The sequence below is a fragment of the Panthera tigris genome, chromosome A2 (genome assembly GCF_018350195.1).
Source record: "Panthera tigris isolate Pti1 chromosome A2, P.tigris_Pti1_mat1.1, whole genome shotgun sequence".
Taxonomy (NCBI): Eukaryota; Metazoa; Chordata; class Mammalia; order Carnivora; family Felidae; genus Panthera; species Panthera tigris.
The window spans coordinates 18772146-18792767 of NC_056661.1; the positions used below are offsets into that span (position 1 = coordinate 18772146).

Genomic DNA, 20622 nt, shown 5'->3' on the forward strand with positions numbered 1-20622 from the left:
TGGCTCACTCAGTTAAGCATCTGACTCAATTTTGGCTCAGGTCATGATCTCATGATCAAGTTCCATGTCAGGCTCTGTCCCGACAATGCGGAGCCTGCTTGGTATTCTCCCCCCACCCCCCTGCCCCTCCCCTGCTTGTGCTCTCTCTCTCTCAATATAAATAAATAAACATTAAAAAAATAATAATAAAGGAAAAAATAAAAGCTGCAAAATATCAAAAACATGTCATGGGGCGCCTGTGTGGTTCAGTCGGTTAAATGTCCGACTTCCATTCAGGTCATGATCTCACAGTTTGTGAGTTCAAGCCCCACACTGGGTTCTCTGCTATCAGCATGGAGCCTGCTTTGGATGCGTGCTCTCTCTCTCTCTCTCTCTCTCTCTCTCTCTCTCTCTCTCTGTCTCTCTCTCTCTCCATCCCCAACTGCCTCACTCTCTCCCTTAAAGGTAAACATTAAAAAAAATTACTAAAAAAAAAAGTCATAAAGCCCAAATCAGGGTTTCATTGCCCTGGGTTAAACTAACAACAACCAACAAAAAACAAAAACAAAAAAACAAAAAAAACAAAAACAAAAAAAACAAAAAAAACACCCATCAGTATATGTGTTGTTTTTTTTTGTTCTGTAAACAACTCCAAAGGTTTCCCTGGGGGAAACTATAAATGATATGCTTTTTCCCATATGGCAACACATGGAGGTTCTCTATTTGGTTTATAATACAACAGTGTTTCCTATGCACCTGATCTGAAATTAATATCGTTCAAGTATACAATGCACAAAAAAATTGGGGGCTATGACAATGGGAACAGAATGACTATGACTATATCATATATCATATCATATCATATATCATATATCATGTGAGAGAGACCGCACGCACACACATGTGAACACAGGAGAGGGGCAGAGGGAGAGAGAGAATTTGAAGCAGGTTCCATGCTCAGCATGGAGCCTGACACAGGGCTTGATCCCATGATCATTACCTAAGGTGAAATCAAGAGCTGGATGCTCAATCAACTAAGCCACCCAGGTGCCCCAGAATGATTTACAAAATGTTAATTCCAGTGGTTAATATACAGTGTTATATTAGTTTCAGGTGTCCAATACAGTGATTCAACAATTCCATACATTATTCAGTGTTCACTATGGTGTTAACTTTTTTTTTAAGTTTATTTATTTTGAGAGAGAGAGCATGCGCATGCTAGTGGGGGGCATGGGGGGAGGGGGGAGGGAGGGAGGGAGAGAAAGAAAATATGCCGAGCAAGCTGTGCACTGTCAGCGCAGAGCTCAATGTGGGGCTCAAACCCATGAACCTGAGATCATGACCTGAGCTGAAGTCAGATGCTTAACCAACTAAGCCACCAAGGCGCCCCATGATAAGTGTATATTCTTAATCCCCTTCACCTATTTCACCCATTTCCCCTCTGGTAAACATCTGTTTGTTCTCTACAGTTAAAAGTGCTTTTTGGTTTGTCCCTTTTTGTTGGTGTTCATTTTATTTATTTTTTATTATTTTTTAATGTTTATTTATTTTTGAGAGACAGAGAAAGCGTGAGCAGGGGAGGGACAGGGAGAGAGGGAGACACAGAATCTGAAGCAGGCTCCCGGCTATGAGCCATCAGCAGAGCCCGACACAAGGCTCCAACTCACAAACCATGAGATCACAACCTGAGCTGAAGTTGGATGCTAAATTGACTGAGCCACCCCCAGGTGCCCTGAGTTTGTTCGTTTTATGTATTAAATTCCACGTATGACTAAAATCATACAGTATTTGTCTTCCTCTGACTGGCTTATTTCACATAGCATTATACTCTCCAGATCCATCCATGTTGTTGCAAATGGCAAGATTTCATTCTTGTTTATGACTCAATAATATTCCATTGTGTATATATACCACATCTTTATTTTTTTTTCTCCTTTCCTTCTTTATTTTTTTTAAATATATGAAATTTATTGTCAAATTGGTTTCCATACAACACCCAGTGCTCATCCCAAAAGATGCCCTCTTCAATACCCATCACCCACCCTCCCCGCCCTCCCACCCCCCATCAGCCCTCAGTTTGTTCTCATTTTTTAAGAGTCTCTTATGCTTTGGCTCTCTCCCACTCTAACCTCTTTTTTTTTCCTTCCCCTCCCCCATGGGTTCCTGTTAAGTTTCTCAGGATCCACATAAGAGTGAAAACTTATGTATATACCACATCTTTATTCCTTCATTTATCAATGGACACTTGGGCTGCTTCCATAATTTGGTGTTGTAAATATGCTGCAATAAACATAGGGGTGCACGTATCTCTTCGAATTAGTGTTTTCATATTCTTTGGGTAAATACCTATGGAATGATCTTTAGATTGAAACTAATAAAAAATATTTAAAAAAAAAAAAAGAACAACTAGGGGCATCCGGCTGGCTCATTCAGTGGAGCATAGGACTACTGATCTAGGGGTTGTGAGTTCAAGCCCCACACTGGGTGTAGAGATTGCCTAAAAAAAATAAAATCTTTTAAAAATTAAAATTAAAAAAAGAACAACTAGATAATTCCTTCCTTGCAAATGTCACAGAACTCATTTAGGAGGAGAAAAAGTTTAGATATAATAATCTGAACATTATAAAGACCTCACAGGTCTATCCACTGAAATACATTAGGATTTGCAATCTTTTTTTTTTCCTTTAAGCCACTATGCTTTGTAATTAACACAGATCAAAGAAAGATACTCTCCCTTAGCACCAAAAATATTCTCTGATCCTGGGGCGCCTGGGTGGCTCAGTTAAGCGTCTGACTTTGGCTCAGGTCATGAGCTCGAAGTTCACGAGTTTGAAGCCCACATTGGGATCTCTGCTGTCAGTGCAGAGACTGCTTGGGATCCTCTGTCTCCCTTGCTCTCTGCCCTTCCTCCGCTCACATGCATGCACTCGAGCTCTCTTTCTCTCTCTCAAAAATAAACAAAAAAAAAATTCTTCAATCTCTTAAGCACAACTACAATTTCTCATCCTGTGGTTTCTACATAAGACTTGTCCACTCGCAGGGCACCTGGCAACTCTTGATCCTGAGGTTGTGAGTTCAAGCCCTGTACTGGGCATGAAACCTACTTAAACAAACAAACAAACAAATAAATAAAAGACTTATCCACTCTTCTCACGAGGAATTAAGGGCTCATTACACAGTTATACTTGTTTCAGACAAGAGCTACAAAGCAGACAGAATCTTCCCTTCCTGTGGAACTTCTGAAGCATGTAAATACTGTAAGAACAACAGGAACAGAAAGGAACCTAACAGTCTAAAACTGTGCCAAGAGACTAGTAAGAAAAAAGGAAAAGGCTGGAGCCATTTCTTGCAATCACTGCTAAGCTAAACAAGGAAGAATAAACAGCAAAAAAACAATCAAGAACAAGTAGTTCAGGGGTGCCTAGGTGGCTCAGTTAGTTGATTGTTCAACTGTTCATTTCGGCTCAAGTCATGATCTCACAGTTGTGAGATCTAACACCACATCGGGCTCCATGCTGGGCATGGAACCTACTTGAGACTCACTCTCCCTCACTCTCTCTCTCTCTCTCAAAACAAATAAATAAACTTTAATAATAAAAAAAATTTTAAATAAAAATAAGGAAGTAAATAAAAAACAAGAATAAAAATAAAAAGAACCAAGTTGTTCAAAGTTCCTCAAGTTTCTGGGAGAGAGATACTTATAAAGACAATATTTTCAAACCCTTTGGCAAGAATGGTCCCAAATGAGCCTACCTTTGAGTACCTGGACAGCAGTCCGATCACCAGCAGCCTCTACTGAGCACTAACATATCTGAAACTCCATTCACAACATAGACAGAACCTCCTCTTCCCCAGTGGTGCATTTGTCACCTGGAAAATATCTGAAGGAAAGTGATGCCTAGGTTTATCCTCCACCCCACTCCAGAATTAACTACAGTCAGAGGCTTCTAGTACATCCCATTACAGTCTCAGTCCTTCTGTAGGTCATGACCTGACTGCAACGCCCAGTCAAGTAGTACCCTGGACACTCCTACCCCCAGCTATCACTGTCAAAGCCTTCTGTAGCTTTTTCCACAACACCATTGCCTTCAGCATCTTCAGCCTCATCAGCCCTCAGAGCTATTCAGTTGCCAATGCCATCAAGAGGATCATAGTCACCACAACATTCTGATCACGCAATGCAACATGGTCACTAGCACTAACATTCTGGGCATAATGACAGCCATCCTGAGGATCTTCCTGCATAATAAGAGCAAGTAACCAAGTATGATGCAAACCAGTAAGATAGGAAGTACCTACCTTCTCCCTGTCATGACTTAAGAACCTGAGTAATCAGTATTATCAGAACACACCAAAGCAAGGCTGATGGAAAATAAACAGTTTCTAAAAAAACAAAACAAAGCAAAACACACACCAAAGAAACCCCTTACCACTTCCAAATATCATCACACTGGAATCTGGGAGAGGGAAGAGACACAAACAGTCTATAGCAGAAATCATGATCAGTGTTTTAAGCTCTGCTTCCCGAGTACCTGTTCTTTTTGATGAGACTTCACCCTTTCTGTGATGATTTGCTAGGATATTTGGTAAAGAAATCTTGTTTTTGAGAAGGAGCTTGTACTTTTTTTCTATTGAATAGTTTATAGCACTATGTATATTGGATTGAAAATTATTTTACTTTTAAATGTTTAAAAATAAGAAAATTCCCACAGCAGAAGCCTGACACATTTCAGTATTTAGTAGTAAAGCTCCTTTCTAACAAAGACAATCTTGAAAAATGGAAACTAATCAGGATTATCTAATATGGATGCATTAGAGTAGACAAGACCACTGTGTGTTTATTACCAGGTCTGTTTTTATTGGGTTGTTTCCATTAGAGTCTGAATCAGGTCCTAAGGGAAAGGGAAAAAGTATACCACAAAGCTAGGCTTTGGTTTGCCAAAACAGACAGTTGGGACAAGATTAAGTTCTGGGTTTGGCAAAATCTTTGTGACTGAAATTATATGACCCAGTAGATAATGCTTATGCCCAAAATACAAGATGTGACTTGGATTCTTTTTTGTCTTATCATAAAACAAAACTGGGCCCCAACCCAAGGACCACTGGGACTTGACTTGTGGGGTTGCCCGCGATAGGTCCATGTCCTTCAACACCAACACCAGCCATGGGAGCAGAGCAGAGGTGCAATACTTGTAGAGAGGGAGCAGCAGGTGTTCTTCACAAATGTGGACGCTGGACTAAGAGAGGCTAAAGTAACTGCAATTCTCTCCATATATTTTTAGTGACTGATGTTCAGAGAGGAAATAATGTAGTTCGAATCAGTTATTTTAGATCACTGGAAGTTTATATTAAAATGGTTAAAATTTTGTCAGTTTATGAATGGACTGCTCCCCAAGAGGTCAAGGGGTTCCACTGCTCTACCTATGAGTTTGTGTACCACCAGCTACTGTGCACCAGTCTATTTGTTTGTCCTTCATTTGCTTTAAGACACTTTGGTTTCTGGGAATGCAAGCTGGTGCAGCCACTTTGGAAAACAGTATGGAGGTTCCTCAAAAAACTAAAAATAGAACTACCCTACGACCCAACAATTGCACTACTAGGCATTTATCCACGGGATACAGATGTGCTGTTTGAAGGGACACATGCACCCCCATGTTTATAGCAGCACTATCAACAATAGCCAAAGTATGGAAAGAGCCCAAATGTCCATCGATGGATGAATGGATAAAGAAGATGTGGTATATATATACAATGGAGTATTACTTGGCAATCAAAAAGAATGAAATCTTGCCATTTACAACTACGTGGATGGAACTGGAGGGTATTATGCTTAAGTGAAATCAGTCAGAGAAAGACAAAAATCATATGACTTCACTCATATGAGGACTTTAAGAGATAAAACAGATGAACATAAGGGAAGGGAAACAAAAATAATATAAAAACAGGGAGGGGGACAAAACAGAAAAGACTCTTGAATATGGAGAACAAACAGAGGGTTACTGGAGGGGTTGTGGGAGGGGGATGGGCTAAATGAGTAAGGGGCACTAAGGAATCTACTCCTGAAATCACTGTTGCACTGTATGCTAACTAATTTGGATGTAAATTTTAAAAAATAAAAAAATTAAATTAAAAAAATTTTAAAGACACTTTGGTTTCACATTTTACTGCATAAAGTATGAAGGATCATATTCTTCTTTTAATGTTTATTCATTTTTGAGAGAGAGAGTGCGTGTGTAAGCAGGGGAGGGGCAGCAAGAGAGGAGGACAGAGGATCCCAAGCAGGCTCTGCACTGACAGCAGAGAGCCCAATCTGGAGCTCAAACTCACAAACCACATGATCATGACCTGAGCCGAAGTTGGACACTTAACCAACTGAGCCACCCAGGCACCCTGGGAAGGAGGATATTCTTTTATTTATTTTTAAAATTTTTGTAATGTTTATTTATTTTTAAGATTAAGAGAGAGACAGAGCATGAGCGAGGAAGAGGCAAAGAGAGAAAGAGACACAGAATCTGAAGCAGGCTCTAGGCTGTGAGCTATCAGCACAGAGCCCGACACAGGGCCTGAACCCACAGACTGTGAGATCATGATCTGAGCCGAAGTCGGACGCTCAACCGACTGAGCCACCCAGGCGCCCCTAAGGATATTTTTAAAAAGAACTTGCTGAGACTGACTTTTTTTTCCACTTGTGGACAGTAACAAACGGAAATAAATGTACACTGCAAAGATACTAATTACAATAGTTAGGTCTACCTTCTGGGTATAGAAACTAACTCCTTAAACACATAATTGAACTTCAAAATTAATTACATCTCTCTTCAAGTAAAATAAATTACAAGAGTACAAGTAAATGTACTCTTCAAGTACAATAAATGCTGCTAAAATTTGTATATTATAATTATTGTTTTCCTTTAAAAAAATTTTTTTTAACGTTTATTTTTGAGACAGAGAGAGACAGAGCATGAACGAGGGAGGATCAGAGAGAGAGGGAGACACAGAATCCGAAACAGACTCCAGGCTCTGAGCTGTCAGCATAGAGCCCGACGCGGGACTTGAACCCACGAATCATGAGATCATGACCTGAGCCGAAGTCGGACGCTTAACCACTGAGCCACCCAGGCGCGCGTTGTTTTCCTTTTTTAAAGCAAAAGCACTTAGTGATGTGAAATGACTGTCAGATTTATTATAGTTTATAAATAAATAGGATACTTAATTTTATTAAAAAATTAAAATGGATAAACTGTGGTATATTCATTTTTTTCTTAAATTTATTTATTTTGTGGGGTGGGGGGGGAGGGAGTGTGTGAGCCTGCGAGCAGAAGAGGAGAGAGAGAAAAGAGAGAGAGAAAAGAGAGAGACTCCAAGCAGGCTCCACACTGTCAGCGCAGAGCCTAATGCGGGGCTTGATCTCAGGAACTGTGAGATCATGACCTGAGCAGAAACCAAGAGTCAGACACTTAACCTACTGAGCCACCCAGGAGCCCCTGTGGAATATTCATTTGATGGATTACTACATAGAAGTGAAAAAGAACCAACTACTGCCATACACAACACAGATGAATCTCACAGGTGTGATGTAGCAAGAGAAAAGTCTAGACTCTAACGAGACTATGGGGTGTGATTCTACTCCCACAAAATTCAGAATGATAATGGAGACCACAATAGTGGTTACTCTGGGAAAATACTAATTGAAAAGGGGCACAAAGATGGAAGTGACATTGTTGAATACTGTTGAGGTGAGCTCTGTACTTGGATTTGTAAACTTTACCGTATGTTAGAGGTTAATTACAAGGAAAAAAACCAACAGTATTCCCCTGTACCAACAAAAAACAAAACAGAAAATAAAAACTGTTTAAATACATCCCATTCAAAACAGCAACCAAAACTATAAATTACTTACAAACCTTTAAAAATTATGTCAGACCAGTAATAAAGCTTTACTGAAGGACTTAAAAATTAAGAGACACAATATAAGCACCATTTCTGTTTTAAATCAACAACACAGCAACCCTAGAAAGTGGCAATGAATAAAAAGCCCTGGCCAAGAAAGAGAAATTGCGATCAGATACGGTGGTGAACAAGGTCAGGACTATTTTAAGAAGTAGTAAGACACTCTCCACAGCACAGCAGTACCTGGTCACCAAGTCCCTTAGCTGGACCAGCACATTCAAAAATGCAGATCAGCAGACATGCTCTCTAAGAAGCTTGGTTAGAATTTCAAATTCTATGGACAACATATATTTATAACTTCAGATTAAGCACTTGGGTTTGATATGTAATCTTTTTGTAAGGAGAAGCATACTTGATGCCTTCAGACTGCATAGGTGTATTTGCAGATTTCCTCAAAACTGGTTTATAAATTCAATTATTTCTACTACCTCTTCTAAAATTTGGGGTGCTTAGCTGGCTCAGTTGGTAGAGCATCCAACTCTTGGTCTTGGGGTCATTGAGTTCAAGCCCCACATTGGGCATGGAGCCTACTTTAAAAAGTAAAATTAAAAAACAAACAACAAAAAACCCTAGGGGCGGTGAGTGGCTCAGTCAGTTAAGAGTCCTCTCCCGCTTGCGTGCTCTCTCTCAGAATATAAATAAACTTAAAAAAAAAAAAAAAAAAAAAAAAAAAAAACTAAATTTAAACAGATCCACTTAAGCACTAAAAGGATGATGACAAAGTATGATGCCCTTAAAAAATAGTACGAAATGTTTAGTTTTTTAAAAATTAAACTTGTGGGGCACCTGGGTGGTTTAGTCAGTTAAGTGTCTGACTTCGGCTCAGGTCATGATCTTGCAGTTTGTGGGTTTGAGCCCCATGTTGGGCTCTGCACTGAGAGCTCAGAGCCTGGAGCCTGCTTCAGATTTTGTGTCTCCCTCTCTCTCTGACCCTCCCCCACTCGTACTCTGTCTCAAAAATAAATAAACATTAAAAAAAAAATTGGGGAGGGGGGAGCGCCTGGGTGGCTCTGTTGGTTAAGCATCCGACTTCGGCTCAGGTCATGGTCTCCCGGTTCGTGAGTTCAAGCCCTGTGTCAGGCTCTGTGCTGACAGTTCAGAGTCTGGAGCCTGCTTCAGATTCTGTGTCTCCCTCTCTCTCTGACCCTCCCCTGCTTGTGCTTGTGCTCCCTCTCTCTCTCTCTCTGTTAAAAATTAAAAAAAAATTAAAACTTTAATTAAAAAACAAATTTTCTATTAAAAAAAATTAAATTAAACTTATTAAGAGGCACCTGGGTGGCTCAGTTGGTTGAGCATCTAACTCTTGATTTTGGCTAAGGTCATGATTCCATGTTTGTGAGATCAAGCCCTGGGGCTCTGTGCTGACAGCAGGGAGCCTGCTTGGGATTCTCTCTCTCCCTCTCTCTGTCTGCCCCTCCCCTGCTCACACAAATGTGAGCATGCTCTCTGTCAAAATAAACAAGCAAACTTAAAAAACAATTAAACTTGTTAACTCAGGAATGCTAAGAAAAATTATGGCAATACTGTATCTTTGGTTTACTTTTACTGTCTGATGCAATCCAAGTGAAAAAATAGCAAAATCATTCTTAATTGAAAAGAACACAGTGCACTGAGAACTCACTCCAACAGAAACAAACACACAAAGCCTGGGTTACATAGCTCTGGACTTTAATTTCTAACCAATTTCAGAAATTAAAAAAAAAATTGATATGGACTGTGACAGGAAAAGATACCAAAATACCCTCAAATTCATAGACGAAAAAAACTAAAGCAGAAAACTAACATGAAAGCATATCTGTTCTCTAAAGCACATAACCAAGGGAACCTACTGTTTTCTTAAATTCAAGTCCATTCTTGCTTTTACATATGATAGTGGGCACTCATACAGATTAGGTCATTTGTGAGAGAGTGACAACAATTCTGCTTCCCCTGACCCCCTCGGGACTGTTTTAAGCACATGCTCACAAACCTCTCCTTTGAGGAGGAAGAAAACAAGGAATGTTATGAAGGTATGAAGGGCTGCCAATCTGAGCCTGCCCTACCAATCTAACCAGGGACTGGCATATCACCTAGAAACCAGAAATGTGTACAGGGGCCTGGGGCCTAGAGCAATCTGGGAGATTTGAAATAAGAAAGAAAAAAGGCTTGAAGGTATCTATTTTGTTGTTTGTCCTCAGAGAAGAGATGAATGATTGTTTAGACTTTTGGGTCCTATCCCAGGAGCAAGGGACACAGTGGCATACTCCTGAGGACACCAGGCTGAGAGCAAACAGGGAGCAAGGAGAAAAGGAAACTTGGCAGGAAGCCTAAAATGTGCCAGCCCATCAAGAAACAGCCAGAACAGAATTAATGTAGGACAAAGACAGAATCCCCTTTCCTGTTTTTACTGGATTTTAAAGATTAGAAACCCATGCTTCCTGAGATATATAGATATGTAAGTTTAGTAAAGATCCTTTTGAAAGTGTCTCAACTGTGCTAAAAAGAGGGGAAAAGGAGGTTTGAGGACAGAATTTTATGAATACAGGTCCGAAGTGGCAAAGGGGAAATCAAAATGAGAAAACACTAAAAGAAAGGAGAAAGAAAGGTGCCCCATACTTCTCACCCGAAACCCTGTCTGTTCACAATTTGTATGGGATTATTCTTTAACAAGAAATTACAGAAATACCTCTGCTGTGACTAAATAGTTAAGGTGAGCCATACCTAAACCAGGTAAATCTCTGCCTGGCACATTTACAAGTGAATCTAAACATGGTGAAGCCTAGAAGGCACATATATAGGATAATAGGAGAAATGATTCTCAAACAAACCCACAAAACACTGAAAATGAGACTGTCTGAAATGCTAAAATATGAAATGAGGAGCTTCCTAGACACATACTACTGATCTCACTGAAGACCCAAAGCTAAAGAGAGCAGCTTCTGCACAACTGAAAAAAAGATGCAGAGGGACAGTACCATGCTTGTTCTCACAACCGAGGTTTTGGATGGGGCTGCTAACTCTAGTTCCTTTTCTTCACACCTCCATCCTACTGTAGCTCAATTGAAAGAGAAGCTGAACACAGTGGGGGCAAGCTGACAAGACTGAGGCAGAGGTGATCTGAGGTGACTGGGAAACTGATGTAGACACCTCTCTACTTGGGATTTCCCTTCACTATAACATCTTTTGAATAAAATCTGCTCTGTTGCAGAACAGAAACCAAAGAACAATATTTGTCACTCACCAGAATTTCAATTAGCTGTAACTGGGTTTGTAACTGGAAGTCACTCCAAGTACAATTCTGCTACCTTGTACTAGGGATATTCACACGTGTCCTGCTATTAAAGAGGTAAAAAGTAGAAATAAAATCTCCTACACCTAGGAGAAATGAACCCAAAGCTCCAGTTACAACATTGAGCTTTTGAGATTACTTGGGGACCTCATTTAGAACCCACTGCCATTAAAAATGATTACCAGCTTCAAACAAGAAAAGTCTCCCAAGTAAGTAGTCTCCAGAGTAAGGAATTATGCAACCATGAAATAGCTCTTGTCTTTCCTGTGATGTCTCCATGATACCACAAGACTGTTACAACTCCAAACGAGTTTTAAATCACTGAATTCTGAACTATTTTAAAAGATGCACCAAGAAGCAACATACACCTAAACATCAGATATGGCTACACCTAAACATCAGATATGGCTACACCTCAGAGGACTCTTCATTTGGCAGTGATATCACACACTTAAACATTTTGATGCTACACTACTCTGCAGATTATTGGAAAATACAATCAAAGACCAGATCACTCAGACGTGGACAATGGGCTGTATTCAGCTACTGTTGGATATGATGAAGTGTCCACCACAAAACAGAACTCCACTGAGCTTTGTTTGCTCTTTGAGAATAATCTGCTGCTACGTATGTCTCACACAGGGGTTGAGACCAACTCAAGTTATCTCCTCCAAAGACTATGTTCTTGGTATCCTATGTTCCTGCCTCTGGTGAGACATTTCTTCCTCAAGGCCAACAGTGTAATTCCTTATACACTCACACAGTCAGAAAATAATACAAGGAGATTTCAGGGCACAAACTTGACAGACAGCCCTCCATTTAAAACCACACACCACTGGGGGCAACACAATGACATATCTCAACACCCATAGGGTATATAAAGACTTTATTAGCAGGTACCTAGAAGCAGATGAGCAACATGCAAAGTGAGTGTGAGGAAAACCTGTAAACAGAGGAGGTAAATGACCTGTTTAATGCCTCACAAAATGCAAGAGTTTGACAGTTTCAAGCGGACTTCAGGAAGACTACATTCTGTCTTCTACCCTCCAGTGAAACACTAGAATTACTCCTTTTAAGCACTTTTAATTTTTTTTTAATGTTTATTTTTGACAGAGAGAGAGCATGAGCGGGGGAGGGGCAGAGAGAGAGGGAGACACAGAATCTGAAGCAGGCTCTAGGCTCTGAGCTGTCAGCACAGAGCCCGGCATGGGGCTCAAACTCACAGACCGCAAGATCATGACCTGAGCCAAAGTCAGACGCTCAACCGACTGAGCCACCCAGGCGCCCCACTTTTAAACATTAGAAAATACTTCTATCAACCTCACAGACAACCCATAGTTCCAAATAAATGGGGACCAACTTTCAACCACACAAGCCCAACAATAACCTCCCAAATTAAACAAGTATAGAGAAATCTCCAAAGAGACACCATTCCGGGGCAGGTGGTGGCTCAGTCGGTTAAGCATCTGACTCTTGATTTCAGTTCAGGCCTTGATCTCATAGTTTGTGAGTTCAAGCCCTGCTTGGGATTCTGTCTCTCCCTCTCTCTCTGACCCTCCCCCACTCACGCTTGCTCTCCCTCAAAATAAATAAACTTTAAAAAGAAAGAAAGAAAAGAGAAGAGAAAGAGAAAGAAAGATCATTCCATAAGACTGGGTTCCAAATCTCTCTACTCTCTCAGCTTCTTTTCCTGACCTTCAAGTGACATAAGGAACTGAAGAGCCTGAACATGTGAAGCTCTCAAGATTCTGGGAATCGGGACTATGTAAAAAAGATAATGGAACTCAACCTGGAAGCAAGCATCAATCTCATGATTAACAAGTTGTGCACCTGACAATGTACCAATTCAACTATTTTCTCTGTCAAGAACTTAAGACTATCTGTCCTGGGTATTTTTTAGGGTGAGGTAATATATGAGAAAACATTTTAGAAGTACACACAATATTGATGCAGCTAAAACCAATGCTAAAATTTTTAATATTTTAAGGTATCAGAAATATAGGGGTGCCTGGGTAGCTCAGCTGGTTGGGCGTCTGACTCTTGATTTCAGCTCAGGTCATGATCTCACAGTTCGTGAGTTCGAGCCCCACACTGGGCTCTGTGCTGACAATGCAGAGCCTGCTTGGGATTCTCTTTCTCTCCCCTCTCTCTCTGTCCCTGCCCTATTTGTTCTCTCAAAATAAATAAGTAAAATAAAAATAAGGTATTAGAAATATAAAACTAACGACTTTAGGTTCTCCTTAGGAAGCCAGTAAAAGACCAAAGTAAGCAGAAGAAAGCAAATAATAAAAATATATGCAGACTCAAAAGAATGGATGGGGGAGAGAGAATTAAGGAAACCAAAAGTAGATCTTTAAAAAGAAAAAATCAGGGGCGCCTGGGTGGCTCAGTCAGTTGAGGGTCTGACTTCAGCTCAGGTCATGATCTCACAGCTCGTGAGTTTGAGGCCCACATCAGGCTCTGCACTGATAGTTCAGAGCCTGGAGCCTGCTTCAGATTCTGTGTCTCCCTCTCTTTCTTCCCCTAACCCACTTGCATTCTGTCTCTGTCTCTCTCAAAAATAAATAAACATCAAAAAAAAAAAAAAATTAAAAAGAAAAAATCAGTAATATTCATGGATCCTCTAGAGAAACTGATCAGTAAAAAAAATATATACTAATTACTACTATCAGGGATGAAAAAAGGGGTATCACCACAGATGCTACAAGCATTAAAAAAAAAAAAAAGGTAATACTATGAGCAACTGTGTATCAATAAACTCAACAACTCAGACAAAATGGACAAGTTCCTTGAAAAATACAACTTACCAAAACTGACACAAGATAAAATATAAAATCTGAATGGTCTTGTGTCTATCAAAAAAACTGAATTTATCAAAAATCCTCCACAAGGAAAATTCCAGACACAGAGTTTCACTAATGAATTCTATCAAACATTCAAGGAAGAAATAGCATCAATCTTGCACAAATTCTTTCAGAAAACAGGGAGCAAAAAAACCCAAAAAAAACAAAAAAAACCCAAACAAACAAAAAACCCCACATCTTCCAACTTATTGTATGAGGTCAGTTATCCCTGATAACAAAACCTAAAACAGAACCTTACCAAAAATATAACATACATACATACATAAAAAAAGAAAAAAGATTATAAACCAAAACCTGTCATGAACAAAAACAAAAATCCTTTAAAATTTTTTTAGCAAAACAGGCACCTAAGTGGTTTGGTTAAGCATCTGACTCTTGATTTCAGCTCAGGTCATGATCTCACAATTTGTGAGATTTGACCTCAAGTTGGGCTCTGCACTGACAGCACAGACCCTACTTGGGATTCTCTCTCTCCCTCTCTCTCTGCCCCTCCCCTGCTCTCTCACTCTGTCCCTCAAAATAAATAAACTTTAAAAAAAAATTTTAGGGGCACCTGGGTGGCTCCATCAGTTAAGCATTCAATTTCAGCTCAGATCATGATCTCACAATTCGTGAGTTCAAGCCCCGCGTCAGGCTCTGTACTGATAACTTGGAGCCTGGATCCTCCTTTCAATTCTGTCTCTCTCTCTCTGTCCTTCCCCCACTTTTGCTCTCTCTCTCAAAAAAAAATAAACAAAGGTGAATTCTTTAAAAGAAAAAAAAAGAAGTTAGTTGTTTTGTAGATTCCTAAGTATTTTCTATGTAAACAATCATGTTATCTGTGGATTGAGAAAATCTTATTTGTTGGTGCCCCAACAACTTTCAAAACTAGTATGTAAATTTAGCAAAGTCACAGGATACAAAAAGCCAATATACAAAATTCAATCATATTTTTATATGCTAGCAGTAACAAAAAACAAAAATTAAAAAATAATTTACTGGAGTAAATTAATGGAAAATGACAGAGTAGGAAGTTCTGAGAATCCATCATCCTTCCACCAAAACAGCTACTGAATTTGGAAAAACTGAAGTAACTTTTGGAACTCTGGAGTGTAGATGGAAAACATAAAGCTTCCAAGGTATAGCTTGATGAAGAGGCTAGTGAATTTTGGTAAATTTCAGCCTTTTGGGTAGCAACTACCCAACCTCCAGCCCTCATTCCTGGGTGCAGCTTGCTGGAGGCTCAGATGGGCAATAAAGATAATTTGATTGATGACAACTGCTTTTGATCACTGAGGAGCTGAAGGAGCCAGTGACCACTGCTTCAACACTCATAGGCTGAAGTGGCTTCCAGGGGCATTTAAGAAGGCAGTACTCGTTTTTACTGTTTCCCCCTTTTGGGAGCTAGTCATTTAAGGAAATCTTTACCAGGTCACTAACTGCAGAGGTATCAGAACTAGATACACATTTCCAATATTAGTTTGAAAAAGCCACAAATGGAAGTCTCTAGCACTCAATGAGCAAAAACTAGCAATTCCTGGGAAGTGGGAGAACCAAGATTTGCAAAATTACTAAATACTCAAATGTCCAGTTTTAACAAAAAATTAGGCAACAAAGAAACAAAAAATTAATGACTATTCACAGGAAAAGGAAAATGATGGAAAAAAAAAATCCTGAGGAAGCAAAGACACTAGAATTATTATTAATCAAAGACGTTAATGGAGCACATGGGTGGCTCAGTCAATTAAGTATCTGACTCTTGATTTCAGCTCAGGTCATGATCTCACAGTTTGTGAGTTCAAGCCCCATATCCGGCTCTACACAGACTCTGTGAAGCCTGCTTGGGATTCTCTCTCCCCCCTCTCTCTCTGCCCCTCCCCTGCTTGCACATTCACACTCTCTCTCTCTCAAAATAAATAAACTTAAAAAAAAAATAAAAAAAGATGTTAGGGGCACTTGGGTGGCTCAGTCGGTTAAGTGTCTGACTCTTGGTTTCAGCTCATGTCATGATCTCACGGTTCATGGGTTTGAGCCCCATGTCCAGTTCTGTGCTGACAGCTTACTTGGGATTTCTCTCTCTCTCTCTCTGCCCCTCCCCAGCGTGCTCTCTCTTCTCTCTCAAAATAAATAAATAAAACAAAAAGATGTTAAATCAACAGTCTTAAATACATTCAACAGACTAAAGGAAACAATGGTCAAAGGAATTCAGAAAAATGTGTGAACAAAATATAATATCAATAAAGATAGCAATTATAAAAAGGAGAAAACAAATTCTACAATATCTGAAAACAGAAAAGTAAAATAATTGATATGAAAAACTCATTAGAGGGATTCAACAGCAGATCTGAGCATATGTAAGAAGTATCAGTGAACCTGAAGGTAAGATACTTGAAATTATTCAGAGAGGCAAAAAAAGAGTAAAAGTAAACAGTCTGAGGGACCTGTGGGACACCAACAAATCTAACAATATATGATTATAGAAAGAGAAGAGAAGAAAAGAGGAAAAGAGGAAAAGAAGGGCAGAAAAAAATAATCTGAAAATAGTGCCCAAAAACTTTCCAAACTTGAGTAAAGACATGAATATACATGTGCAAGAAGCCTAATGAACCAACCCCTCTTTGAGGATTAACCAAGACACATTATAAAACAAAAACGTACTATTAAACTGTTAAACCCCAAAGAGAAGGAGAATATTTGCAGCAAGAGAGAAGCAGCTCATAGTGTACAAGAGATCTTCAATAAGATTAACAGCTGATTTCTCTCCAGAATCCTCTAAAAGGCAGTGGGATGATATATTTAAAGCCCTGAAAGAAAAAAACTGTCAATCAAGAATTCTAGATCCTGCAAAACTATCCTTCAAGAATGAAAGACAGGGGCACCTAAGTGGCTCAGTCAGTTAAGCATCCAACTTTGGCTCAGGTCATGATCTTGTGGTCTGTGAGTTCGAGTCCTGCATTGGGTTATATGCTAACAGCTCAAAGCCTGGAGCCTACTTTGGATTCTGTGTCTCCCTTTCTCTCTGCCCCTCTTCCTCCTTTGAGAGACCGATGCTATGTCTCTCAAAAATAAATAAACATTAATTTTTTTTTTAATTTAGAAAAAAGAATGAAAGAGAAATTAAGATATTTCCAAATAACATAAACTAAAGGAGCTCATTACCAACAGACCTGTCCTATAAGAAACGCTAAAGGGAATCTTTCAGGCTAAAATGAAAGGATAACTTAAAGCCATAAGAAAAATATACAACACTGGTTAACATGACTATATAGATAAATATAAAATCTAGTATTATTGTACATTTGGTATTGTTTATAACTTTTTTTCTATATGATTTAACAGACAAATGCATAAAATTTTAAAATCTTTGTTAAAGGCATACAATATAAAAGGATGTAATCTAATAACAATAAAAACACAAATACATATATGTATGTGATATACATATATACATATAAAAATTAAACATTAAAAATTTTTTCTTTTTTCTAAATTTTTTTTTAACGTTTATTTATTTTTGAGACAGAGAGAGACAGAGCATGAATGGGGGAGGGGCAGAGAGAGAGGGAGACACAGAATCGGAAGCAGGCTCCAGGCTCCGAGCCATCAGCCCAGAGTCCGACATGGGGCTCGAACTCATGGACCGCGAGATCGTGACCTGAGCTGAAGTCGGACGCTCAACCGAGCCATCCAGGCGCCCCTAAAAATTTTTTCTAAAAAAGTATAATGTCCTTTGGGTCTTGTAATCCTTAATGATTTAAGGTTTATTTTATCTGGTATTAGGATAGTCATCCCAGCTCTCCTTTGGTTACTATTACATGGAAATATCTTTTTTCATCCTTTACTTTCAGTCTTTTTGTGTCTTTATATCTAATTTGAGTCTCCTATAGACTGCACATAGATGGACTGGGTTTTTAAAAATTTTTTTTAATGTTTTTATTTATTTTTGAGAGAGAGAGACAGAACGTGAGCAGGAGAGGGGCAGAGAGAGAGAGGAAGACACAGAATCCGAAGCAGGCTCCAGGCTCTGAGCTGTTAGCACAAAGCCTGACACAGGGCTTGAACTCATAAACCGTGAGATCATGACCTAAGCCGAAGTCAGACACTTAACCAACTGAGCCACCCAGGCACCCCATATTATGAAAGGTTAAACCCAGGCACCCCATGATGAAAGGTTAAACACAACAAGAAGAAATAACAATCATATGTTCACATAACAGAGCCACAAAATGTGTGAAGTTGACAGAAGTGGGAAAAAGACCACTGTACAATAGTTGGAGACTTCAATATCCCACATTCAGAAATGAATAGAACATCCAGACATAACATCAATAAGGAAACAGAGAATTTGAACAACACTAAAACCCAACTAGACCTAACAGATATATACTCAACCCAACAAAAGCAAAATACATACTTTTTCCAAATACACATGAAACATTCTCTAGGATAGATTATAAATTAGGCAGAAAACAAGTCTGAATAAAATTTAAAAGACTGAAATTATACAAAATATCTTCCTTAATCATAACAAAATGAAACTAGACGTCAATAAGAAGAAAATTGGAAAATTCACAAATCTGTGGAAATTACACAACATATCCTTAACCAATAGGTTGAAGAAACTACAAGGGAAGTTTCTGCCAGAGCAATTAGGAAATAAAAAAATAAATAAAAGGCATCCAAATTAGTAAGAAGGTAACCATTTGCAGAAGACATGATCTTACATGCAGAAAACCCTAAAATTACCCACACACACACAAAACCACTGTTAGAGCTAATAAATATATTCAGCAAATTTGTAGAATACAAAATCGCCACACAGAAATTGGTTGATTTCTTTTTTTTTTTTTTTAAAGATTTACTCATTTTTGAGAGACAGAGTATGAGTGGCGGAGGGGCAGAGAGGGAGGGAGACACAGAATCTGAAGCAGGCTCCAGGCTCTGAGCTGTCAGCACAGAGCCCAACATGGGGCTTGAACTCACAGAGTGCAAGATCATGACCTGAAGTCAAATGCCCAACCAACTGAGCCACCCAGGTGCTCCGAAATTGGCTGCATGTCTATACTTTAGCAGCGAACAATCTGAAAGGAATATTAAGAAAACAATCCATTTACAATAGTATCAAAAAGAAATAAATGTAAAAAAAATTTTTTTAATAAAAAAATCCAATAGTATCAAAAAGAATAAAATACTGAAGAATGAATATAACTAAGAAGTTGACAGATTTATATTCTGAAAACTACAAAACACTTCTGAAAGAAACATCTAAATAAATGGAAAAACATCCGTTGACAAATTGGAAGACTTAATATTGTTAAGATGACAAATACTACCCAAAGAGATGTGCAGCCTAAATGTAATCCCTAACAAAATACCAATGACAATTATTGCAGGGGAAAAAAAAAAAAACAACTATCCAGAAATTCATAGAGAATCTCAAGGGACCCTGTATAGCCAAAATTCCTGAAGAACAAAATTGGAGGAATCACATTTCCTGATTTCAAAACTTACTGCAAAACCACTATAATCAAAACAGTGTGGTACTAGCATAAACACAGTCATACAGACTAATAGAACACAACAGGAAGCCCAGACATAAACCCCTGCACATATTGGTCAAATGATTTTCTTTTTTTTTTTTATATTTATTTAGAGAGAGAGATAGAGAACATGCATGAGCAAGGGAGAGGCAGAGAGAAAGGGAAAGAGAGAATCCCAACCACACTGTGTCTATCAGCATGAAGCCCGGCTCAAGGCTTGAATTCACAAACTGCAAGATCATGACCTGAGCTGAAATCAGGAGTCGGACATTTAACCCACTGAACCACTCAGGCACCCCGTCTTTTCTAAGTTCATTTATTTATGAGAGAAAGTGTGAGTCAGGGAGGGGCAGAAAGAGAGGGAAAGAGAGAATCACAAGCAGACTCCACACTGTCAGAGCAGAGCCTGACGTGGGGGTGCTCAAACCCACAAACCAGGAGATCATGACCTGAGCCAATGTCAGACATTTAACTGCTTGAGCCACCCAGGTACCCCAAATTAATTATATATTTATGGGGTTTTTTATACTTATTTATTTTTGAGAGAGAAAGAGAGAGCAGGGAGGCAGCTCTCCACTGTCAGTGCAAAGCCCAACGCAGGGCTCAAACCCAGGAACCGTCAGATCATGACCTGAGCCAAAGTTGCACACTCAACCAACTGAGCCACTCAGGTACCCCACAGTCAAATGATTTTCAACAAGGGTGCCAAGACTATCAATGGGCAAAGGACAGTCTTTTCAACAAGTGGTACTGGGAAAACTGAACGGCCATATGCAAGAGTGAAATTGGAGCATTCCTTCACATCATATACAAAAATTAACTCAAAATGGATCAAAGACCTAAACTTACAAGCTAAAATTATAAAACTCTTAGAAGAAAACATGAGGGGGGTATTTCATGACCTTAGATATGACAATGATTTCTTAGCTATAACAACAAAAGCACAGGCAAGAAAAGAAAAAGTAGATAAACTGGGTATCATCAAAATTAAATACTTTTGTACATCAAAGGACACTGTCAAGAGAATGAAAAGACAACTCAC

General features: G+C 39.1%; 1 protein-coding gene across 2 annotated transcripts in view; it reads right to left on the reverse strand.

The window, feature by feature from the left end:
- Nucleotides 1-20622, reverse strand: part of IP6K1 (inositol hexakisphosphate kinase 1) — a 58341-nt gene that overhangs the window by 23617 nt on the left and 14102 nt on the right. Inside the window, exon 1 of one of the 2 annotated variants that reach the window (XM_042978975.1) lies at nt 3733-3810. The exons of the other annotated variant lie outside the window; for it this stretch is intronic. The gene's annotated coding sequence lies outside the window, so the exon portion shown is untranslated. Of the gene's footprint in view, nt 1-3732; nt 3811-20622 lie in introns of those variants that run through there. 2 annotated transcript variants of the gene reach the window in all.